This window comes from Rhinolophus hipposideros (genome assembly GCF_964194185.1).
Source record: "Rhinolophus hipposideros genome assembly, chromosome: 23".
NCBI classification, from domain to species: Eukaryota; Metazoa; Chordata; class Mammalia; order Chiroptera; family Rhinolophidae; genus Rhinolophus; species Rhinolophus hipposideros.
Genome location: NC_138069.1, coordinates 42138925 through 42157708, shown reverse-complemented (window position 1 = coordinate 42157708; position 18784 = coordinate 42138925). Strand labels below are relative to the sequence as shown.

At 41.0% G+C, this 18784-nt stretch overlaps 1 long non-coding RNA gene across 1 annotated transcript in view; it reads right to left on the bottom strand.

Moving 5' to 3' along the window:
• The window catches only part of LOC308491857, a 32075-nt gene extending 14551 nt beyond the window's left edge, over positions 1-17524 (bottom strand). The window contains exons 1-6 of the long non-coding RNA XR_013992418.1: positions 17162-17524; positions 16530-16708; positions 16183-16294; positions 15608-15664; positions 11644-11780; positions 11253-11348 (exon numbers count right to left, since the gene is read on the bottom strand). This is a non-coding gene — a long non-coding RNA (uncharacterized lncRNA). The remainder of the gene's footprint in view (positions 1-11252; positions 11349-11643; positions 11781-15607; positions 15665-16182; positions 16295-16529; positions 16709-17161) is intronic.
• Between the last annotated feature and the right edge of the window lie 1260 nt (positions 17525-18784).

The window sequence follows — 18784 nt, the reverse complement described above, 5'->3', positions numbered from 1 at the left end:
ATGACTAATAAAATAGTAAGTTGTAGGAAGAAAGTAAAGGTGGCCTACTCAGAAGTTTTGTAATATCACAAGAGTATTGGCAGAATAGCAATCCTAATAAAACTACAAGCACAGCTTAACATTTTAAATTCACAATAAAATATGCAGTATTTGTATCCTGAGGATGATGTGTGCCCAGATCTTGGGTTCTAAGTGTTACTTGCCATTAATGGAACCAGAGCTCTTTAGAGTACCAGCTTATCCCGAGGCTGATTAGGAGAAATAAACACGCAGGACATCTGTTTGTCCCAGGAAACGGAAGTGCTCAACAATTGATGGGGAGTGACCAACAAAAATGGCAGAGCAGGGAAATCTAGGGCTTGTGCCCCCCAACATGAACAAGGAATGAACTAACAAAAACTGACAATCTAGTCCAAAACTTTCACCCCCAGGGGGAAGCCTGGTGAAGGAAGGCAGCAGCTCTGCAGGGAGAGAGCACTGACTTTTTAAACTGCCCACCTACCATCCCTGCAGTTCAGATCACCGGCCAAATGGATGACACCCTGAGCTCCAGGTAAGGGTGCTGTGACCAGGGGGGAGAATTACAGACCTCGGAATTGGGACTGTGGGTTTCACATGTTGGGCAGCTGTCTACATGTACGAGTGTTGCAAAGTTTTCCCTGTATTTCGACTCAGCTGTCACAGGCCAGGGGCGGCTTTCCAGATGGCTTGTGCCAAAAGCATTTCAAGGCACAAGTACTGGAAGCAGCAGCCTGGAGCAAAAAATGACAGTCATTTCTTGCCCCAAATGAGCAGTAGACAAACTGAGAAGCCTGGAAAGGAAGAGGATGAAAAAGGAGGTATGTGTGGGAATAAGGGCTTTTAGAAGCTTCCACGTATGCCAGGAAATCAGGGTGGGACCCACGCTCAGGAAAGCCCTGAGAAGCCCCTCAGCCCTCAACTTGGACTGGTCTGCATGCTCCATGCAGGCTGGGCATGAAGGCTAAGGCAGAATGGAACCAGCTTGGCTAAGTGTTAAAGGAGTACCCCACACAGCCAATCTGCAAAGATGGGAGAGTAGTTTTTCCTCTTCTCCTTCCGCCTTTTCCTTTATTTTATTTTAGTTTTTGGCTCCAAGTATTTAAGGAAACTTATAAAACTCACCTGACTGCTGAGCTACTGGAACAAGGAATTCAATGGCCACACATGACAAAGAATACAGACAAACAAAGAAGCAAACAAGAACCCAAACAAAAAAGAACCCTGCAACTAAGGGGAGAATCTCATTTTTAGAGTTGCCACATTATAATATACAAAATGTCCAATTTTCAGCAAAAAAAGTTACAAAACAGGACAATATAGCCCACTGATAGGAAAAAGAGAAATTCGCAGAGGCTATCTCCATGAGCCCAGTATCTGGTCACTGGGCACAGTGCCACCCAGCTGGATTAAGAGTGCACTGTGCTCTCTGGGCAGTTACTTTGAGACTAAATTTAAACACAAACTCTTAATCAGAATCCCCCAGGCTTTGGAGAGGAGCCTGGTAAGTCCATCCTATTGGTCACTGTCTCTAAGAACTAATGTGGGGAAAGCCAAGGAAGTTTTGAAAAACAGGATGAAGAGGGACTTGCTCTTCAGTAACACAGAAAAACGTTATTAGCACAATTATAAAATAGTTCAGTAAAACAATGATATCCAGAAAGAAACGGTGTACAAATTATGAGACTGCACGTAGGAGAAAAACCAATATAACCAAGCTGCTGGCAACTTCAAGGTCAAAATAAAGCATCCGCTGGTCCATGATTATCTACTGTACAACGAACCTTAATAAGAACTGGCCTTTACTCTCACTGATCCCTCTTAGATTAACTGTCCATCCCAAGAACAACTAAACTGGGCCAAAAGGACAGCTGCTGTGATGTGCCAGCCCTGGGGACTCAGCTGCTCCTGGAAGGATGTGGGAAAGAATGCTAAGAAGACGAAAGGTAAAGCCACTACATGTGATCATTAACCTATGATAAAGATACTTCAAATCAGGAACAAAAAGATAATTAAATGGTGTAGAAGCAACGAGCAATTCATCAGGAAAACAAAAATCTTGAGGAAAAGTAGGAAAAGATCAATGAATAATTCATTAAAATTTTAAAAGGTTGTTTCAAATAAAGAGAAGGAATACTTAATACTCATATGTAAATAGGTTCCAGAAGGAAATTTCCTGTGCTCGATTTCTTTCAAACAAGAAATAAAGTCATGGGACAGCCGGATGGCTCAATTGGTGAGAGCACAAGCTCTGAACAACAGGGTTGCCGGTTCGATTCCCACATGGGCCAGTGAGCTGCGACCTCCACAACTAGATTGAGGACAACGAGCTGACGCTGAGCTTCTGGAGGGGCAGCCGGATGGCTCAGTTGGTTAGAGTGGGAGCTTTCAACGACAAGGTTGCCGTTTCAATTCCCGCATATAGGATGGTGGGCTGTGCCCCCTGCAACTAAAGATTGAAAACGGCAACTGGACTTGGAGCTGAGCTGCGCCCTCCACAACTAGAATGAAGGACAATGACTTGGATCTGAGGGGCCCTGGAGAAACACACTGTTCCCCAATAAAAAAAAATAATAACATCATACAGAAATTTACAGGGGAGAAAGCAGTCTCTGAATTATTTTCTCAAAAAAGAAATCGTCCTTGCTCCCAAATTCCTGTATCTAACACTTCTGAATTACCTAATTTTAAAAAATTGCACACCCCTGCAATGGCAGGATGCGAGAGTTCGCAGCATGAGGGACATTGCCAACCTCAGGCCTTCCTTCCTGCACAGCTTCAGGACTGGCTAATACCAACCCTGACCCACATGATGCAACAAGCGGGGTTGTCCCGATGGACAGTGCCATTCTGCTCATGACCCAGTAAAAAGACCTTTCCCCTAAATCATCCAGAATGGTTCTCTAAACGTCCTATTGGCCAGTGCTTTGTCATATGCGCAACCCAAAGCATCCTGGTGAGGAGAGGAACAAGGGCTACAAGTCTCTCCAACAAGCAAGAAATAGAGCAGCTGCCAACCTGCGGGAAAGGAATTGGGCAGAGTATCTGCAGCCTGTCTGCAGTGGTCCCTGGGTTACCATCATTTGGGCTACATGCAGTGTACCTCTGTAGGCCCCTCTCCAGCCTTCAGTGGTGGGAAAGAGAAGGGTATCTTCTATGTACAACACATCTTTTAACGCAGTGGGCACTACAGCCTGCAGCTGTTGGTGAACCAAGCTGTGTTGTCACCAGCGGTGTGCCCTGCCGTTGCATACTGCGTGAGCGCTAAACCCAAGACAATCACATTCTAAAAAGGCATTGTTTGCCTTCTTTATTGAGAGCGGATCAATAACAATGGGAGTAATTATTTATATGTGTCCCAAAACAGTCAGAGAATAGGTAAGTGGTGTGGTAATTTCCCGAAACTTTTAATAAACATTTGTAGAGCTCTTTTAAGAAAAATACAGTGAACACTCACGTGCCTACCACTAAGTTCAACACGTGCTAAATTTTGACTTTTTGCTCCATCTACTTAGATATGCTGTTTTTCCTGAACCACTTCACAGCTGCAGACATCATGACAGTTCATCTCTCTGTATTCAAAATGTGTGTCCTAGAAACAGGCATTGACATTCATAACCATAATTATCACACTTAAGAAAATTAACTTGAATTCCCTAAAATCATCTAATACCCATTCCAAATCCCTCTAACTGCCACCAACACATTTGTGTAGATGCCTTTTTGGAACCAATCAAGGTTCATGCACTGCATTTGACTATGTTTCATCAGTCTTTCTGAATTGAAAACAGTTCCCCTACCTTTTCTTTCTTTTAAATGGCATTTGCCTTTTTGAAAAAGGCAGTTGTCAACTGTCTGGTGTAATGCCCCACATTCCAGATTTGTCTGTTTTCTCCACTGAAGATGTTCCTCTATCTCCTCTATTTTCTGAAAAGTACAAGACTAAATATTTGATGAGATTTATAACAAATCTTCTGGCAAGAAGACCATCCAGTGGAGTGCCCTGCCTTTGCATATTGCGTGAGGGCGTCCAGTGCAACAGTAAATCCATCACAGTGCATCTCATCCAGAGGCACATGATGGCCGTCTCAATAATGCCACCTTTGATCATATGGTTAAATTAGTGGGGCACGCAAGCATTCCAGTGTAAAGGCACACTTCTTCCAGGTTCAATGAGTGACACTCATGGGTGATATTCTGGCACTACAAAAATACTGTCTCCTCCGCATCTAATGATCTTAACATCCATTGACAAGCTTTGCAGAGCTGCACTGGGGCTTATGAATTAGTGAATTTTCAAATTGTCATTCCTTCTACATTTATTAGCTGACATTTTCCAATAATGGTCAGGTTTACCACAACTGAAAATGGACAACTGCTACTACTAAAAGGACAGAGTGAAACCTGATTCTTTCCCTCTTATTAGAGAAAGGAGTTTTTGAAACATTCTCCTCCAATGCTGGAAATGAGCTTAGCCCCTTTATCCTTTTTTGTGTATTGCTGTGGACTCAGATTTTTAAAATTCAAATGTTATAGTCAGCTACAGTCATTCTGTTTGACCACTGCCCTCGCAGTGGACAGAGCTAGGAAATATATAAATTGTAAAACATAATGAGTGATACTCTCAATTCATACTTATCAGTATAGGGAGTTTTACATAGATTCTTTGCCTTTTATGATCACCTCTTAAACTAGAAATTTTGGTTCCTAGTAACTCTAGCAATTTCTTTTTGCTTTATCCTACAATATACACAAAACAGATTCAAAATAACACCAATATTATTAACATGAATATTAATGAGTGATGTTTATAATTTTTGCAAGTTTTTTGTCCTTTAACACATCCCATTAAGGATGTATAGTCATAATAATATGTTCAAAAGTTTCTTGAAAAAATTAGTCTCTGTGTGGTTAAGTTACCCATTAGATATAAGTTGATTTGTTTCTGTTTTCAATTTTAGAATCTGCTTTTATTCTTGAATATGTAAATAATTTATATTTGTTCAAAAGCGAAAATTTCATTAAAAAGTATAATCAAAGAAATTTTGCTTCCATCCCAGTCTCTGCCATGCTGTTCACTCCTGCCACCATAGGATTCATTTCTATAAGTTTGTAGTTTATCCATCTAGTGTTTCTCTTTGTAAAAATAAGCAATTGTGTGTGTGTGTGTATTCCTATTTCATTTCCGTTCTTACACGAAAGGTAGCATGCGATATACAATTTTCTGTACTTTGATTTCCTCAATATGTTGTGGTACAGTATTTCAAATTGGTCAGATAAGTCACTTATAATGTATACTGTACTATCAAAATACAAATAAACACTGGTGGAATTTAGTGTGAGAAATCCGTCATAATAATTATTAAACTATGGGGACACATTTCCTCCTGACAACTGTTTTGACACCCACTATGGAAACCAACCACACACAACATATGTACATTGGATACTAACATACCTAGGCCTTGCTTACCTCAAGTGTCCCTTAAGGGTCTAATGCTGTCACCTTGCTGCTGAAACTTGTGTTTTTCTAAAGGCTTCGTATTCTAGCAATGAGTATCATTAGCATTAGCTATATCTTATGCCACATTTTCAAAACTTGGTACCACATCACAATCATGACTTCTGGTATTACATTATTTCTAAAGAAAAAAATCTATCCACATTCCCTACGTTGATAGATTTCCCTCAGTATTAATTCCTTTTTTATAAAACAAACTTTGTGTTTTTGTCTTGAAAGCTCTCATGCCTATAAAACATGCATATATTTTCACTCCTATATCAATTACCTGGTGTTCTGTAAGTTGTGAGTTTGTAAATGCTTTATACTCATGTTGCAGTCTTTGTGTTTTTCCCATGATTTCTCTGAGGCATATTTTGATTTGTAGGTAGATACTAATACACAGGGTGTTCTCAGGGATCTCTTTCTGTAGACATCCCTGACATTCAGTAAGATGACATGTTTTCCAATATTCATTTTATCCATGGAGAGCCCTCCACTCTCTACCATGTGTGCTTTCTAGTATCAACTAAAGACTGAATTTACACAAAAAGAAGTCTCCGCATTACTACATTCATAAGGTTTCTTCCATGGGTTCTCTAACGTGTGACTCAATTTGCATTAACACAGAAATTTCACATTTATTACAATTTAGGGTACTGCTTTTGTGAATTACCTGATGCTTAGTGAGAGTTGACTTCTTGCAGAAGGATTTCCTACATTCATTACATTCATAGGATTTCTCCCATGTGTGTTCACCGATGCACTGTGAGGGTTGACTTCACAAAGAAGGATTTCCCATGTCTCTTACATTCACATGGCTTCTCCCTGGTGTGAGTTCTCTGATGATTAATGAGGTTTAACTTCACATAAAAAGTTTTCCCACATTCATTACATTCAAAGGGGGTTATTCCCTGTGTGAGTTCTCCAATACACAGTGAGATGTGAGTTCATACAGAAAGATTTCTCACATTTGTTACATTTGTAGGGCTTCTCTGCTGCATGAGTTCTCTTATGTATGGTTAAGGCAGACTTAGAAAGATTTCCTACATTTATTACTTCATGGGGCTTCTCCCCAGTGAGTGTTCTCTGGTGTTTGATGAGGTGTGACTTCTGGAAGAAGGTTTTTCCTCATTCCTTACATTCATAAGATTTCTCCCATGTGTTTTCTCTGGTACTGAGGGTTGAATTCATATAGAAGGATTTCCCACATTCACTACATTTATAGGGCTTCTCCCCTGTATATGTTCTTTGGTGTACAGTTAGGGTTGGTTTATGGTGACAGGCTTTCTGACATTCATCACATTCATAAGGTTTCTCTTCTGAATTGTCTCCTGATAAGTGAGGTTTGACTTCATAGGAAATGCTTTCCCAGATTCATCACATATATGGGGTTTCTTTCCTGTGTAATTTCTCTGATGAATATTAAGAAGTGACTTCACAGCGAATGACTTTTCACATTCATTACATTCAAAGGGCTTCTCACCAGTGTGAGTTCTCTGGTGTATAATTAGGGTTGATTGTGTATGGAAGGCTTTCCTCCATTCATTACATTTGTGTGGTTTCTGCCCCATGTGAGTTTTCTGATGTTTACTGAGGGCTGACTTTTTGTAGGCCTTCTCACATTCATTGCATCTAGAGGGTCCCTCTCCTGTGTGAATTCTTTGATGTACAGTGAGGATCGAATTCAGAGGGAAGGATATGCCACACTCATTACATTCACAGGGTTTCAAATCTGTGGGGATTTTCTGATGGTTAGAGAGACCTGACGTCACACACAAAGTTTTCCCACATATATTAGTCATAGGGTTTCTTCCCTGTATGAGATACCTGATGCATGAGGTCTAACTCACAATGGCGGATTTCCTATACTCAGTACATTTAAGGGTTTCTCTTCTGTATGCTTCCCATGATGTATATGTAGGGCTGACTTATAGAAAGATTTTCCATATTCATTACATTTATAGGGTTTCTCCCGTGTGTGTTCTCTGATGGTCAGCAAATTGTGACTTCTATAAAAAATTTTTGCCACATTTATTACATTTGAAAGGTTTCTCCCCTGTATGTGTTTTCTGATGTTTAGTTATGTTTGATTTTACACAGGATTTCCCACAATCCTTCCATTCCTGATTTCTCTCCTGTGTGAGTTCTCTGGTGATGACTATTTCATTTTGCACAGAAGGATTTCCCACTCTCCTTCCATTAATAGGATTTCTCTCCTGTGTGAATTCTCTGATGAACTTTTAGTGCTGAGCTATGACGATTTCTTACGCTCATTGCACACAAGCTTCTTTTCTAACTGCATTCTCTGATGAGCAGTTACGGCTGACTTCAGAGGAGTTTTATCACATTCACTGGGTTTCTCTCCAGGGTGAGTTGTCTTGGGGTCAGGGGGTTGTGATTTCTGAAACGATTTTCCACATTTATTACTTTCACGTGGTTTCTGTCTTGTGTGTGTCTTCTCATATTGAGTGAGGTGGGACTCCTGGTTGAAAGATATCTTGCAATCACTACATTCAAAGATTTTCTCTCCTGCATGAGTTTTATGAGGTTGAATGAGATGTGACTTCTTGTTGAAATTATTCTCATTTTCATTAGATTTGTGAGTTTTCTGCTTCATTTTAACTTTCTGATGTTTAAAGAGGGCTGATTCTCACACTTACTAACTTCAGAGTGATTCTTCCTTGGGTGAGTTTCCTGATGGACTTCAAGGGTTGACTTGTCACTGATACTGTGTTTCCCTGAAAATAAGACCTAGCCGGACAATCAGCTCTAATGCACCTTTTGGAGCAAAAATTAATATAAGACCCAGTCTTATTTTACTATAATATGAGTCTTAATATAAGATTGGGTCTTATATTAATTTTTGCTCCAAAAGATGCATTAGAGCTGATTGTTCGGCTAGGTCTTATTTTGGGGGAAACATGGTCTTTTCCTCATGTTCCTTATAATTACAGGATTTCTCGTCACTTTGAGCCCTCTGAGGTATAATGATTAAGGAAGGCTTATTAAGGAAGGCTTCTCCACATTATCTTCAAAACTTGGTCCCAAAGTTCGAATTTTCTGTTGCTCAATCAGATCCTCATTTTGACTTAGGGATTTCCCCTCTTGGTTAATTCATCAGATTTCTTTCCAATATGAGTTTTCTTGCTTATTATCAAGAAACAACTTCCCATGTGCATTAATTTCATGAGAGTTCTTACTTTCTTTTTATTAATAGTAATTAATTGTGAAACACTTTTCAAATTCATTCCACGAGTCATACTGACAGGGTGTTTTTCTTGCAGAAAGCAGGTTTATGTCCAGAAGAGATAATGAAAACATTATCTCTTTTCTTAGTCAATGTTTTTTTGTTGATGAGTGAAACTGGCCACACATGTTTACCTTGGTTTCCCTGGTTTATGTCTTTTTGACCATCAAACTTACTGACTTCTAGAAATAAAAAAAATTAAGTGTACTTTTACAAGGTTAACATATTTCCTATGTAAGTATAATATATTATATAACTGATTCTCAATTTTCAGGTGCAAGCTCCTAAGATGAAATCTCAAGCATATATTTCTCCTTGGATCAGGAAAAACAAAAATAGAAAACACCTGTTGTAGTAGCAAAGGAAGAGTAAAACTAGCAATAAACATACATATATTTGCTATTTTAAAAATTTGACCTTCAGAACTAAAAATAGAAGGGGAAACTAAACACAGGAATTGATGAATGGGGAAAAAGCATTATACCAACTCAGATAATGGGGTGAGCTCAACAAAAACCATAAACAGGAACTAGTGTGACAAGAATATTAGCCTACATGAATGTTCAGGAGAAATACCACAGGAAGCCTTAGATGCAGGATGAGGCTTAGATTATCTAGGTCTATGTAGATATAGCCCAGTATCTATATATCAACGGACAAAATAAGATTTATATTAGTTTTTCACGATACTCTTACAAACATACATACGAAATATTTTTAAAAATATTTATTCCTGGGTGGCCGGATGGCTCAGTTGATTACAATGTGATCTCTCAACAACAATGGTGCCGGTGCAATTCCCACAAGGGATGGTGGGCTGCGCCCCCCTGTAACTAAAGATTGAAAATGGCAACTGTACTTGGAGCTGAGCTGCGCCATTCACAACTGGATTGAAGGACAATGACTTGGAGCTGATGGGCCCTGGAGAAACACACTGTTCCCCAATAAAAATTGAAAAGAAAAAGTTCCTTTAAAAAAGAAAAAAGGATATGTGTGTGTGTGTATATATATATATATATATATATATATATATATATATGTATATTTACTCCCAATCACAAATTATAAGTCTGATACAGATTCTTACACTCAGCCTACCTGCTTTTCAGCTTTGATTCTACTAAAAACCCAGATGTCATCCAGGAAATCCATCTCTCCTTAGGCGCGCGCATGCGCGCGCGCGCGCGCTCTCTCTCTCTCTCTCTCTCTCTCACACACACACACACACACACATTTTTTTTTCAAATCATGACTCTTAAAGTCCATTTTCTCAGAAACTGAAAGCAGTCAATACCTATATTTCTCATTAACACACTTTGAGAAGCACTAACTGTATCCAAATAGCACTTGATAACTGAATTTCAAAATAAGCTATACAATTTTGTTTACCTCTCCCTACTACAACTTATGCTCCTAGCATGTTTTAATGTATCTCCAGTTGCCTTTGAATTCCTCTGAGTAGATATATAGTTAGTGGCCCTCAACAAGCAGTATATGTCAAATTACCTGGAAATCTATTCAAAATTTAGGCTATAAACTGTCATGGTCCCATGAAAATCTATATACACTATGAATAAGAATCTACAGGAATGTCACATAGGCCTATGTAATTAGAAAATGCTTTCCAAATAAACATACCTAACAGTATTAATAGATGAATATACCTAGTATATGTTACGCATCACAGTAAGAAAGAGTGAAAATGGAGACCCTTCAGATGGGGACAAAAGCCTCAGGCAATAACCAGATGCTCTCTGGTGTCACAATATGTGATCAAGTTGCCTGTGGCTTAGACACTAAGTGAAATGGGAACTGTAGAAGAGAGGGATTAATTGGCTAGATTAATTAAGAAGCACTTCAAAACATAGGTGAAAATTTTAGTTCAAACATAAACACATGTAAAAATAAGCATGGTAAGCGTGAGCTTCATGGAGGTAAGTCCCAAGCTCTTCTTTTAGGATCAGGACGGGTAAACATCAAGAGGTGTAGCTGTGCAGAAAGTACTGAGTAATGCTTAGGAGACCGATCAAATGGAACTTATATATGATTTGTTTGAGCAACAGCACCAAAAACTCAAATGGCATGTAGTAGGAATATCTTCAGAATTAACAAATTCATTAATGCCGGGAGTGGAAATTAAAAGAGAAAAAAAAAGCCCATGAAAATGGAAGGAAAATGAATACTAAAGAAAGAGAAACCAAGAACAAAGGTCTAAGACGAGGCAGGCAGGGGTTCAATACTGGGTATGAGAATGGTCAACTTCCATAAAAGTCAGGCAGAACAGGAAAGCATTTGTATCTAAGAGTGTGAACGGAATGTGAGTCAGCTTATCTGAGGCTGGCTCACTGTGCAGTTACTTCCAAAGCTCTGAGAGCCCTAAACAGAATTACTGAGATACATACCAAAGGTCCCCACCTCTCAGCCAAACTTCTGGGACCTGATTTCCTCTATCTTCTTTTTTTCGCCTGGTAATGACTCACTTACCTGGATCACTGCAGCCGGGGAATTCTCCCTCTAATGGCCACGGCTCTCCTTCTTGCATCAGTTTGAAGATCACCTCTGACTTGGTGATGCAACATCCTGTGAATGAGATTCGGGGTGAGACTTCCAACAAATTGCTTGGACATCGGGGCCCCTCAAGGATGAGGAAGGTACAGCTTCAAGAGTCATGTGATAAAGGTACCCACCCATTTGAATCTTTCATTAGGGAGGTGAGAACACATTCTTTCTGTGCCCAATGGGAAAAATCACCCCTGACCCATGAGATGTACGCATAAATATTAAACTCTACCAAGGGCGTGTAAATTTTGGCAGCTATGAACATGAAAAGAAATGCATGCTGTACAGCATGACACGCAGAAAACTACTCACCCACCGAGACCAGTGGCTGTAGTTCTCCAGCATCGCATCCCAGTACAGGGTCCTCTGCATACTGGTCAGTTGTAGCCACTCATCCTGGGTCAAGTCCACAGTCACATTTTCAAATGACACAGATCCCTGACCAGCACATTTCTGTTCAAGCCAAAGAGATCGATACTGGATGGCATAAACGAGCCACCTGGGAAATAATTCTTAACATGTTTATTTTGAGAGTTTACCATAAAAATTACACAGGTTGCCTACTGTACACCTTCTTTTGTTTTACTTTGTGGGCTAAAATCGTATCATGACAGGAAAAGCCAGATAGTGTATTAACTTATTAATTCAAACAAAAAAACTTAAAGTTCTTACTGTGTGTCTGAAACTGTCTTAGTTTGCCAGGAATATTAAGCTAAATCAATGTTTTTTTTTCCTGCCCCAAGTAGCTTAAATTATAGTAAAGAAACAAATCACATTTATGAACATTTATCCTGTAATAAGGTATTATGAGAGCTGTGCAAGAATCATTATAATCAGCGTTAAATAATGGTAGAAACCATGGTTCTATTTTGAATTGTCAGGATAGGCTTCTCTGAATAGATCTTCACTAATGTAGCACCAGCTCATAAGGTAAATTCAGAGGCATGAAAAACACAGAGCAGTATAATCAGACAATGGGGCATAGGGCTGGGAGGAGACAGTTACAGAGGAATTCAGGAATACATTATGGAGTAATGTATGGAGTAATACATTATGGAGAATTATGGAGTAATTCTGGACTCACTCCCATAGGTTAGTGGTCTCCAAAATACTTCATCACCACCCCAGCAATAAAGTTTTGAGCACCCCTAATTTATTTATTTTTTAATAAAGAATATATACAACCCGCCAATTTACACAATAAGCTTAATTTATCTCTGTTTCCTCATTAAAAACAACCTATTGTTTTCTTCCTACTAGAGAAGAAAACACTGGACTATCGTCTGCCCTCCACAGGTGGTAAGCATGACTACTGAGGTTAACAAGGAGCCAATGAAGACATGCAGGTTACCAGTTATAGCTTTAACATTTACATTAAAAAACAAAGATCTCAGATCAACAACCTAGCTTTACAACTTAAAGAACTAGAAAAAGAACAAAACAAACCTAGCAGAATGAAATAATAAAGATTAGAGCAGAAATAAACAAAATAGAAAACAGAGACAATGAAACCAAAAACATTTTTTAAAAAGATGAACAAAATTGACAAACCTCTACGTAGATGGACTAAAAAAAAGACTCAAATTACTAAAATCAGAAATGAAAACAAGAACATTACTACCGATTCTGATGAAATGAGGATTATAAGAGAGTATTATGAACAACTGTATGCCAACAAATTAGATAACGAAGATGAAATGGACAGATTCCTGGAAACAAAACCTACCAAGACTAAATCATGAAGAAAATAGACAATCTGAATAACTGATAAGGAGAAAGGATCAGTAATAAAAACTATCGTAACAAATAAAAGTCCTGGACCTGAAGGCTTCACTGGTTCATTCTACCAAACATTTAAAGAAGAGCTAATACCAATCCTTCTCAAACTTCTCCAAAATCTTAAGCGAACACTTCCTTACTCACTCTACAAAGCCAGCATTACTCTAATACCAAACCCAGAAGACGTGCCAAGAAAACTACAGATCAATACCCCTTATGAACAATGATGTAAAAAACCTCAACAACATACTAGCAAACTGAATTTAGCAGCATAGAAAACGGGTTACACACTATGACCAAATGGGATTTATTCCTGGAATGTGAGGATGGTTGAAAATACGAAAATCAATCAATGTAATACACTACAAATTAACAGAATGAAGGAAAAAAAACAAAAGATCATCTCAATTGATAAAGAAAAAGCATGTGACAAAATTCAACACCCATTCATGATAAAAACTCTCAACAAAGTATGAATAGTAGAAACTATCGCAACATAATAAGAGGTCTATATGAAAAACCCACAGCTAACATCATACTCGATGGTGAAAGACTGAAAGTTCTTCCCCTAAGATCAGGAATAAGGCAGGATACCTGCTTTCATCTCTTCCACTCAATATAGTATTGGAAGATCTAACCAGAGCAATTATGCAACAAAAAGAAGTTAAAGATTTTCAAATTGGAAAGGAAGAAGTAAAATTATATCTGTTCATAAATGATGTGATCTTACATGTAGAAAACCCTCAAGAGTATACACACACACACACAAACACACACACACACCAAAATACTGTTAGTGCTAATAAATGAATTCAATAAAGTCGCAGCATACAAAGTCAACACAAAAACATCTGCATTTCTATACACTAACAACAAGTTGAAAAGGAAACTACAAAAACAATTCATTTACAATAGCATCAAAAAAATAAAATACTTAGGAATTAACAAGAAAGGTGCAAGACTTGTACAATGGAAACAAGAAAAGACTGCTGAAAGAAACTAAAGACGTAACTAACTGGGAATACACTCGTGTTTATGGAAGACTTAAAATGCTCAAAGGGCTTAAATAGCCATTTCTCCAAAGAAGATACACTAATGACCAATAAGCACATGAAAAGATGCTCAACATCACTGGTCATTAGGTAAATGAAAATTAAAAGTACAATGAGGTATCACCTCAGACCCAGTGGGATGGCTACTATTAAAAAAAAAAACCCACAATAACACAAAACAACAAGTGTTGGAAAAGATGTGGAGAAACTGGAACCCTTGGACACTGTTGGTGGGAATAGTACGGTAGTTCCTCAAAAAATTAAAAAGAGAATGACCACATGACCCAGCGATTCTACTTCGGGGCATATACCTAAAAGAACTGAAAGCACTGTCTTGAAGAAATACTTGTACGTCCATGTTTACAGCAGCATTATTCACAATAGCTCAAACGTGCAGGCAACCCAAGTATCCACCTACAAATGAATGGATAAGCAAAATGTGGTATATATCACAATGGAATATTATTCAGCCAGAAAAAGTAAAGACAAATTTTCACACATGCTACAATATGGATGAACCTAGAGGACATTAGGCTGAGTGAAATAAGCCAATCACAAAAGGACAAATACTGTATGATATCACATATAGAGGTACTTAGATTGGTCAAAATCATAGAGACAGAGAATAGAATGGTGGTTGCCAGGGACTTGAGGCAGGGAGGAATGAGTACAGTTTCAGTTTTACAAAATGAAAAGAGCTATGGAGATGGATGGTGGTGGTGGTAATACAACACTATGAATGTATTTATTTAATACCACTGAACTGTACTTAAAATGGTAAAAATGTCAAATTTTGTTCTATACGTATATTCCCACAACTTAAAAAAACATGAGCAGATGGTGCATAAACATTTGCCAAAGACTATGAGTTTGAACTATGTTGGCCAACCTGTACAGTTTAAGAAATTATTTTAAGGACATGCAGTCCATTCCTTTCATTCCATTCCTCCAGACAGTCTTAGGTTTTGTCCGTCAATCAAAGCACACATTCAGAAAGTTCTAAGGAGTCCGCAATGCTGTGGTCCCTAACAAAAACCTCTCTGAGCTCCGCCCTCCACTGCCAGTGAGAAACAATTACTGGCAACAGAAGGGTTATTACTACGCTCTTCACTACTGAAGACCTTCAAAGACCCGTTTTCCAAACTCCCATGCCAGGAAGTCTTTCTATCCCAGGAATAACGGGTTGCTTTCTCTTTATGGTCAGTGAAAATCGTGTGTAAATGAGGAAGATCAAAGACAAATGTACTGTTCACTTTTGATGACTGTATGATCACATGACTACACAAATGACAGCCAGTGAGGTGTCTCTTACTCACTCTTCATTTACTTGGAAGTAACTTTTTTTCTTTTTAATCTATTTACACATTTCCATCTTAATATATGAGCACACTTACAAAAGCCATGAAATCCACTGGAAAATAAAACAGGGACGAAAGAGAAGAAACTCACCTGAGATGTTCATTTTCTGTTGTTCTTGGAAGAGCGCTAAAACCTGGGAAGGTATACCTGGAAGAGGAAAGAGGAACAGAACAATGAGAGCTAGCTAGCCCTGCAGCTCCTCAATTCTCCTCCTGAAAACTTCTACTTTTGATCCTGGAGGAGAGGAAGGTAACCTCCATCCCTCGGTGACTCCTTAAACCTGCAGTGTTCCCTACTGCTTTCACTACTCATGTCCCACTACCACTAACTCAGCAACATTTAAAACCAAGTTCTCCAGCAAATAATGGAATCGCAAAAGATGACGTATGATGGATGCCTTCACTAAAGCTGACACTGCAGGGGAAAAACCCCAAAAGGCTATTTTGTACGTGTTTTGCTACATGGTGCTAACCCCTTGAGTCCAAGAACCCTCATATAGCTTTGGAAAAAGGGATAGGTGCCTTAAACACAGGTCTTTGAAAAAACTGTTTCTTCCCATTTGATTGCTAGTTCTCAAAAGAATCTTTTATAATGGAACTTGTATCCACGTGATTGTGTGGTCAGCACCAAGCCAGGAGTCGGGGGCTCTGACTTCTCTCATTTACCTCTAATTGATCCTAGACAAGTCATTTCCCCTTTCAGTCTTCTTTTCCTTCTGTCAAATGAGACAAAAATAGATAACCCTGGCAAGCCCTCCTCCAGCGACTTCTCTTGACCCTGCAAGATCAGGAGAGACAGAACAGCACATCTTCAGATGCCAGACAAGGTGACTGGACGTGGTTAGAAAGCTGCCCAGCTTCTGAAAACAGTGCTGTTTGGGGGTCGGGGTTGAAGGTGCAAAGCTTCCCAGCTGTAGAATCCCCAGCTGGGTCAATGAGGTGACATTTCTCATGCAGTCCATTGCTCACCAGCACTCTCAGCCCCACCTCCCTTCTCTCTTCGACAAACTCACAGCTTCTGAAGTGGTGAAATCACTCAAGCTTTGGTTCCTCCTTTCCTGCGTTCTTCTTACTCTTCTGAAGCTCTGATGGGTCTCAGGTCAGAGGCTGGAGGAAAGGAGCTTCCTGGTGAGATTCCTGTTCCTGACCCCCTCCTTCTGGCCTCAGTTTCGTTGCTTTGTTCCAGCAGAGCCTAGAGAACAAATTCAGGTCAGCTGGAACCTTCATGGGGGCCCCGGACCTGCCTCTCTAGGAACACTCCGCTGCCAGAAACCTCAGGCCGCACTTCTACAAGTGCGAAGCAGGAGTCTGAGGACAACGACAGGCTGGCACCGGGAAGTGCTCTCGGCCCCTTGGACGGCGCACACGCGAGGCTTTTTAATGACGGCAGGCAGCATTGCTGGACGGCACTGGGGAGACGGGCAGGGAGGGTCCACGCGGCCCGACGGTGCAGAGTTGTCCACAGGACCTACGGAAACTCGAAGGAACCTCAGAACTCAAACAGCCGCCGGCAGGCGTCGGGCACACGCATCTCAGGTACGTATTTGGGGCCCGAGGAACGGGCGCCACCCGCAGGACCGCGCAGGGGCAGCCGCGGCTGTGGACGCCGCGCACCGCAGGCAAGGCGCACCTGGTCCCGCCTTACCTGCCTACTCCGCGGGGCCCGGGGCAGGCGGTCGCTCCGTCCTCTGGGCCACGTTCTGGCCGCCTCAGCGGTTATGAGGCTGGAGACCCCGCAGCAAGCGCGGCCTCTCCCCGAAACGCGGCACTTCCGGCGCTGTCGCTCGGGCGCCGCAGTCACTGTGGACACGGCCCCCACCGGCAAGGGCGGCCTGAGCGGCCCCGGGGCTGCGCCCCTCTCCTCAGCCTCGGCCGGCCCGCGCGGACCACGGCCCGACCCCCAGAACCCACGCCCGGCCCACACGCGACCACGCCGACAGAAGCCCCAGACCACCACAAGCCCGCGGAGGAGCGACGCGCGCCTGCGCACACAGCCCGACGCGGCCCCCGGCCGCGCGCGCCGCAAACCCTGCGGGAGGCTCCGCAAACCCCGCGGGGAGGCTCCGCCCACACAAGGGGTGGGGCCTGCAGCGACCTGCCAACCCGACGTCACCCTCCCCTCTCCGCACCCTGCTGCACCCCGCTCCTCCCGCTCGGCACCCCAGCCCAGCTCCACGACGACTTCGGCCCCTGGGGATGAGGGGCCGCCTCACAGCAGCCAAGCAACGGAGAGATGCAGGAATACAGATGAAAAATTTAACCAAATTAGCACAGCCAAGCAATTTTTTAAAATGTGAATGAAAAAGAAATAAACGAGGAGCAAAATTTAAGATGCAATACATGAAAATAGAAAGTATGTCAACATGCACACAACGAAAAGAATAAAAAGAGTATCTCACATGTTCTCCCAGACGTGACTCCATTGAACCTTCAGACGCACAACTTTCTGACAATTTTACTATAAAGAAAACAAAAAAAGGATCAGGAGACACCAGGAAACAGGCCTGGGATGAAGGGTAGTTAACATTTTACCAAATGACAGTGGGATCTTTGGGATTGGTGGGAGAATAAAGTAGATTCTGTTGTATTATGTTAGCTCAACTCTGGACCACCCTCAAGTACAATGAGGGTGAAATCCCTAACTCACACATGAGAGTACGTAAGTTTTGCCTGGATTCAAGATTTTGAAATTCAAAAGCAAATTCTTAAAGATAAGTAAATTTTAGAACTTCCTTTCCCGGTGATGAAAAAGTTGTGGAACTAGATAGAGGTGGTGGTTGCATAATACTGTAAATGTGCCAAATGCCACTGAACGGCACATTTCAAAGTAGTTATTTTTATATTATGTAAATTTCATCCCTGGAGTAACTGATATATCCGGGAAGTTTCTGGCCTGGAATCCCTCTCCTGGCCAGGTGAGCTGTGGCTCTTTGCCATTCACTACCAGGGAGGATTAGGAAGAGAACACAGGGCTCGGGGCTTGGCAGACATCCCTGACTTTCCAGTCTTTTCTAACTTTCCATCATCCAATCCAGACCCTTGCGTTCAAGTCCTCCCCTTTCTTTGATTCTCGTTCTCAGCACTCTGGGCTTTATCCTTACCTCATCTTAGCATCTCTTCCCATTTCCCCCATCCCAAACCTGGCCCTTTACAACATCCAGTGCACACAGGCTGTAGCATTCTTTCAGGGACTTCCTTTCGGGATGATGAGCCCATTCTGAGAGGGTCTGAGCCAGGTGTCATCCACTTAGTGCAGCCCTTGGTGCAG